Here is a 7473-nt window from a genome sequence, read left to right as displayed (position 1 = left end):
TAGTGATTTATTTGTTCTATTTTATCTTACTTTATTTTACTATGACAAGAACATGTATAAAAAGATTTATCAATTTTGTTTTGTTTTTTCTCCACAGAAATTTTTAGCTGTATTTTTTTTTCAAATTTATAGATTTCTGCTTTTATTTTATGATGTCCTTCATACTACTCATTTTGGGTTGTTTTGTCATTCTTTTCTAGGTAGAAGCAGATTATTGAGACCTTCCTTCTTTCTTAATGAATTCATTTAGGACTATACATTTTCTTTTTAGCACAGCTTTAGTTGCATCCCATTAATTTTGGTATGTGATATTAATCATTTTAATTCAGGTTTGTGTTTTTTCATTTCCTTTGTGACTTCTTTAATCCATTCATTGTTTATAAATGTGTTAATTTCTAAATGTTTGTAGGTTTTCCTCTTGTCTTTATTTCTGATTTGATTTCATTATGTTTAGAAACATATTCTTTATGATTTTGAATTGGTTTACATTTGTTGAAGTTTGTTGTTTTCTGTCTGAGGTTATGGTTTATCTCAGTAAATGTTCCATGACAGTTGATAAGAGCCTGTGTTCTGCTGTTGTTTGGAAGAGCATTTTATAAATGTTAATTAGATCCTCTTAGTTGATAGTATTGTTTAATCCTTTTATCTTTGCTAACTTTTCCTCTCTTTTTTAAAAAAAATTTATTTTGATTCATTGTAAACAAATGGGGTACAACTTGTTTCTCTGGTTGTACATGAAGTAGAGTCATACCATTTGTGTAATCATACATGTACATAGGATAATGATATTTGTCTCATTCTGTTATTTTACCTTCCCACCACCCCTCCCACCCCTCTTTTTTCTATATACAATCCATCCCCCCTCCATTCTTGCCTCCCCCCACCTCCCATTATGTATCATCATTAGCTTATCAGATAGATCATTCATCCTTTGTTTTATTGGGATTGGCTTATCTCACTTAGCACGATATTCTCCAAATTCATCCACTGGCCTGCAAATGCCATGATTTTATTCTTCTTTATGGCTGAATAACATTCCATTATGCATATATACCATGATTTCTTTATTCATTCATCAATTGAAGGGCATCTAGATTGGTCCCACAATCTAGCTATTGTGAATTGAGCAGCTATGAACATTGATGTGGCTGCATCACTGTAGTATGCTATTTTAAGTCCTTTGGGTATAGGACAAGGAGTTGTATATCTGGGTCAAATGGTGGTTCCATTCCAAGTTTTCTAAGGAATCTCCACACTGCTCTCCAGAGTGACTGCACTAATTTGAAACCCCACCAGAAATGTATGAGTGTATCTTTTTTCCCACATCCTTGACAACTATTGCTATCCCACTCCTTGGCCTATACCCAAAGGACTTAAAATCAGCATACTACAGTGATGCAGCCACATCAATGTTCATAGCAGCTCAATTCAAAATAGCTAGATTTTAGAGCCAACCTAGATGCCCTTCAATTGATGAATAATTTTTTTTCTAGAGGGAAGATAAAGTTATAGAAAAAAAATTTTATTGATCAATGTCACCTGCAGCCACATTCTGTCAAAAATGCTTCCAAGAATAAGCAGGTTTGGTGACTCACTCTAGGGAGCCATTCAGCAGAGTTTCAAGACCAGAATGACAGGGTCTGGGAGGCCAACTCCAGGGAGACTCCAGGTGTAGGTATTGAGCTGGAGTCCAAGACTGAGTGTACTTTGTTCTGGCAGGTGGAGGGCAGCTTTTATTTATTTTGATGACTGAGGGAAATGAAAGTGTCATAAAAAGAACCCTTTTAAAGTGGATGATTCAGTAGTACTGAACACACTCCAGGGTTGTACAAACACCATTGACTCTGAAGTGTCTTTTGCTCACCCAAGAGGGAGACCTGCCCATGCAAGTAATTTTTCTGATGTCTCTCCCCTCTGGTCCCTGGGAATCAGGAATCTGCTGTGTCTCCATGGATTGCTTGTGGAGCTATTTCATGGAATTTCACAACCTGTGGTATTGTGTGTCCAACTTTTTCACTGGGTATAATGTTTTTGAGATTAACCTATGCTGTAGTATGCATGGCTAATCTAGCATTCAGTTTCAAGTACTTGTTGGAGAATACACTTTCAATTCTTTTATATATGTGCCTTGGAGTGAAATTGCTGGCTGATTGGTCATTGCCCATTTAACTTTTGGAGGTCCAAATTGTTTTCCTTGGTGACTTCCCCACTGTCATTCCTGCACCATATATACAAAGCTTCCAGTTTTTCCATATCCTCACCAACCCTGAATGCTCTTTGTTTTCCTGGCTATGTCCATCTCAGATTGTGTGAAGTAATGCCTTTCCACCCCTGGACTAAAGGATGTTGAGCATCTTCTCCTGTGCCCATTGACCAATGTCTACATTCTTGGGAGAAGGTCAATAATCACCTTTTGTTAATGGGATTGTGTGTCTTTGGGCTGTTTCTGGTTCCAGGCTGTTCAGACCTCATTACTGTTTGACTGTGAGTTTTGTGGTGAAGAAGCCACATGCCAAGAACTGTCCAGATCATTTTTGGACAAAACAGAGTTAGGAGGTGAAAGGAGGATGCTCGAGTGAGTCTAGAGAAGGTCTTTCCTTCTTTTTCTTTAGGTACCAGGAATTGAACCCAAAGGTGCTTTACCACTGATCCACATCCCCAGTCCCCCCTTTTTTTATTTTGAGACATGGTCTCACTAAGTTTCAAAAAACCCATGCTTACACCTCTCCTTTCTTACCCAGGATGCACCCTGGGCAGGTGCCTCTCCTGGAGATTGCAGTTCAGGAGGGTGAGATGGAATTCTTTGAAGGATCTGCATGGCCTTGCCAATGACTTTCAAAATCTTTGGGGATCTGCAAAGCCCCTGAAGAATTTGACTTTAAGCAGTGTTACCCTTCATTTCTAAATCCAGTGGAAGATAAGGCAAAATGGAATCTGTATGTTTCTGATTCAGTTACAGTTAACTCATCAAAATTTTCTTTTTATGAGGCATTTGATGTCCAGAGAGCTTATTTATTTATATGTTAATGGAGCCAGATCTCTTGTTGAAATGCTAATTGGGGTCTCACAAGTATGTCTTAAACATTTTTATAAAACTGTGTTTACTCTACATTATATCCAGGACATTCTCAATTACTTTTCCCTCAATGTTGTTTAAACATATAACCTACAAAAACTTCATTGCTGTGGTTGCCAAATTAATATTTTTATGTCCAATATTCCAGATTAATTCTGCTTTATCTCTTCTTAAGCTTATCCTTGGGGGCCATTTTATGACCTAATCTAGCCATTGGTTTAGCCATTCTGATTTGAATATTTTTCTTAAAAAGAGTTTCCTTTTCTTTATTTTTTAAAAAATACCTTTATTTTATTTTTATGTAGTGCTGAGGACTGAACCTAGGACCTCACTCATACTAGGCAAACACTCTACCACTGAGCCACAACCCCAGCCCCAAGAGTCTCCTTTTCAAAACTATGGTTCTGGGATGGGGAGATAGCTCAGCTGGTAGAGTGCTTGCCTTGCAAGCACAAGGCCCTGGGTTCAATTACCAGCACTGCAAAAAAAAAAAAAAGGTTCTGTTTCATTTGTGAATCTCCTAAAGTCAGGTTTCAGCCTCCCTGGAAGTAAAAACTCACTGGCACCATTAGTTTTATATGTTTGTGTTTCAGGTGTTCCATTTTCTCAGAACTTCAGGATCTCAGGCCATGGTATCAGTTGTAATACATTTATACTATTTCCTCTAATACAGTTTTCCATGCATTGGCCTGGTTTAGCAGATCCTGGGTGAGCTGAGGGCAGGCCTCTGACATGGAGGTTAAGTATTCTTGGGTGGGTATTCTTACAGATTTTAAAAAGTGCATGGTCAGTGAATCTAGGGGTCCTGGGTGGCTTTGTTGCCTACAATTGGACTTGCCCAAAGCTCTTTTATCTCTCTTCCTTTGGAACTTATGGAATTAAAAATAAATCAGCTCTGGTGGGAAATTTTGGTTAAAGAATTTTTATTTTTAGTTTTCTGCCTTCAACATGTCTCTTTTTTTTTTTGAAAAGTAAATACAATTTCGTTCAGCAGGAGAACACAGTGATTTCCCCCATGGATGTACTTTCAAGTGTAAGGCTGATGACAGGGGGAGCTTTATTTCAGTTTGACCACTTGGACTGTGGCACCTTGGCACAATACCAACAGGCCCACCCCCTGTTAGCTCTTGGGAGACCGAGGCCAGATTACAAAAGGAGGCCCATGTACCCTATGTCAGGCAATTTAGAAGTTAGAGAATAAGTTGGAAACCATCAATAAGAAGCATAAACAATAAAAAGCATAAATTAGCCTCTTCTTTTTCTTCTTTTGATACATTCACCTTCATCTTTACCTGGAAGACAAGGTTCTAAATTAGAGCTCTCTTTTTTTTTTTTTTTAGTCCTGGGAATTGAACCCAGGGTCTTGTGCATGCGAGGCAAGCACTCTTCCAACTGAGCTATATCACCACCCTCAAATTTAAATTCTTAAAATTGAAGGATAATAAATTTAATTCTCTTTTGGATTATGTGGTCTGGGGACAACTCACCTTAGCCCAGGCTTGCAGCCTTTCTCTGCCCACCTCTGTCTCCTGCCTGTACCAGTGGAGGCCTCTCTTGTGTGCAAGCTTTTGTAAACAAGCTGTCCCTCAGTGCCTGCTTCAGCCTAGGGGGCACATACAGAGGAACATTCTGCCCTCAGTAGTTCTGGGTCCTGACTAGAAATGCATGCTCTAGAAGAAGGGTGTATTATTATGCTAACACTTTTGTAACAAAGTATACAAAGTGCCTTAAACAACACAAACTCATTGTCTCATAGTTCTGAAGACTAAAAGTCCAAGGTCAAAGTATTAATAAAATTTATTCCCGAGAGTTGTGAGGAAAAATCTATTCTGTGCTTCTTCTCTAGCTTCTGGTGGTTTTCCAGTAATCTTTGCATTTCTTTTCTTGTGGACACATCACCTCCATCTATGCCTTTATCTTTGCATGACATTTTCTCAGTGTGCATATCTGTGTTATAATTTACACTTTTATGGGGATGCCATTCATATTGAATTGGGATCTGCCCTCAAACTGACCTGACTATATCTGCAAAGATCCTGTTTCCAAATTAGATCACATTCCAAATAAGTACTAGAGATTAGGGCTTCAAGTGAATTGGGGAATACACAAACCAACTAATAAAAGAGGTTAAGTTTGGGTTGCCAAGAGTGAACTTATCTCCTTGGTCCTTATGACTGCTTCATTGCATAGGGAAAGTTGTGATTGAATGAGGTCCAGAGTGGGGTTTGCTAGAGCCTGGGATCAGTGACAATAACCCCTCTAAAAGGACCACATGAATAAATTCTTTTCATCAGTATCATCGAAGTCTTTGACATGGGTTGAACCAACAGTTTAAAGAACAATAGAAAGTAATAGAAAGACAATGACTATTAACATCCTTGGAGTCTTCCAAGTTGGCCAAATTAATTAAGACAAGACCATGACCACTAATATCCTTGGAATCTCCCCAGCTGGTCAAATTAATTAAGACTCTTCCCCATCCTATGAAGAGTCTTTCCAGTATAGTTCATCTCATCAGTTCATTCCCTCTTTAACACCAGTTTCCATTATAATTTCTCATTTAATTCACTTAATAAATTATGAGTCACTACCTAAACTGAAAGGAGGGCTGGAATTCAGCACCATGTTGGAGTGTGAAAATCTTCAACAAAGATGTGTTCAATAACCAGGCCTCTGACTTTTGTTGGTTGCATATTTCATGCATCAGTTTTGATTCTGGATAGTATATTTCTATTTCTGAGGCCAGTCAGGCCTTTGATATTCTTAATCTGCATTTAAAAAATAATCCATGACAGGTAGGAGGGGTATTCAATTATGTGACTAAAAACAATCTCCTGGGAGCCAAAGAAACACACAGATAATGTTTATTCTCCATGCTAAAAACAGGTAGCCTGGTATTTTTAGTCATTCCACAAAATATAATGTCTGGACTTAAATTCAGTGGTGGGTGCCTGACTTTATGGAATCATATGAGACTGGCAGTGTAGGGAGGAGCTGGGGTCAGATATTAGGGGAAAAAAATGTTTCTAGGAGAGAAGTTGGGCCTTGCTACCAATTTAAGGTTTCCAACTAATGTGGGTATAGTTCAATTTTAAACATTTTTAGAGCTTAAAAAATGAAAACAAGAACAAAAATGAACCAACCTCAAGGAATTATTGAGAGCATAAAGACCAGCAGTTGTTATATCCAGGGCTGTAAAAATGAGTTACTTCTTCCCTTCAGATGAGGGCAAAACATGGTCTCCAATCACAGAAAAATTATTTTATTTGCTTGGGTATAAATTTAAAATGACCCACCTGATGATCATTTCTTCTTCTTCTTCTTCTTCTTCTTCTTCTTCTTCTTCTTCTTCTTCTTCTTCTTCTTCTTCTGTAATTTGCCAGAGTTAATTCAGTCCCAAGAGATTGGCTTTTTACCACCTTGCTATAAAATCTGATTTGGTTTTGTACAGTTCTTTTCCCCCTCACTAATGCCCAGGCTACATGTATACTTTAAGACAACACCAGGGCTCTAGATCATGCTTTTGCCATGTTTCTTGTGTAGGCTTTCTGGTACTCTAGGGTGTGGGAAAGGAAAGCAGGTCTTCAGGTCTTAAATAGTCTAAGAAATCAACATGTTCCTTTCTCTCTCTCTCTCTCTCTCTCTCTCTCTCTATCTCTCTATCTCTCTCTTCTCTCTCTCTCTCTCTCTCTCTCTCTCTCTCTCTCTCTTTTATGCCTTCTATAAACATCAAGTTTAAGGGATCATTTCTTTATCAGAGCTTGCATGTACTGAGTTACTGTTGGACTTGAGATCAGTAGTAAGGCTTCAAAAGGATTGGAAAGAAACATTAGTGAAAAAGTGCTGAGGGTTGAGTGTCAAACTTAAAAAAATAGAATTTGAGTTATTACTGTGTAGTATGACAAAGTCATTTTCCTTGTCTGACTACCCTAAGACCAGAAATAAGAGGGTCAGAAGTCTGTGTCTAAGTCACAGGACTGCACATGTGTTTAAGACTAATGTATCACACAGCAGAGACTTCTGGAAGATGTTTAATATGAACTTCAGGATGAGCAATGTTAGTTTTCCTGTGTTTTGCAGAGGCATGCATCATCCAGTGCTCTGTATGAACATGTCAGGGTGTAGGACACAATGTCTTACCAAGATGTTGTCATTGTGTGTTGTGTTAGGCTGACTGATACATCTCTGCATGCTCTTTCAAGCTGCTTGGAAGTTCACTTGTGACCATGAGTGTGTTCAGTATCAGACTATATTTCTTATATTCCAATCAAGTCCTTGGTTGCATAGACATTCCATTATCCTAAATGTTAAAATTGGGTAATGTGAGAGAGGGGATCTAGACTCAAAAACCAAACAAATGAAAATAAAAAGGAAAAAAGGAAAAGAGATATTACAAG

This window comes from Sciurus carolinensis, unplaced genomic scaffold (genome assembly GCF_902686445.1).
Source record: "Sciurus carolinensis unplaced genomic scaffold, mSciCar1.2, whole genome shotgun sequence".
In the NCBI taxonomy this organism is placed as follows: Eukaryota; Metazoa; Chordata; class Mammalia; order Rodentia; family Sciuridae; genus Sciurus; species Sciurus carolinensis.
Note: the sequence above shows the minus strand (reverse complement) of the source record.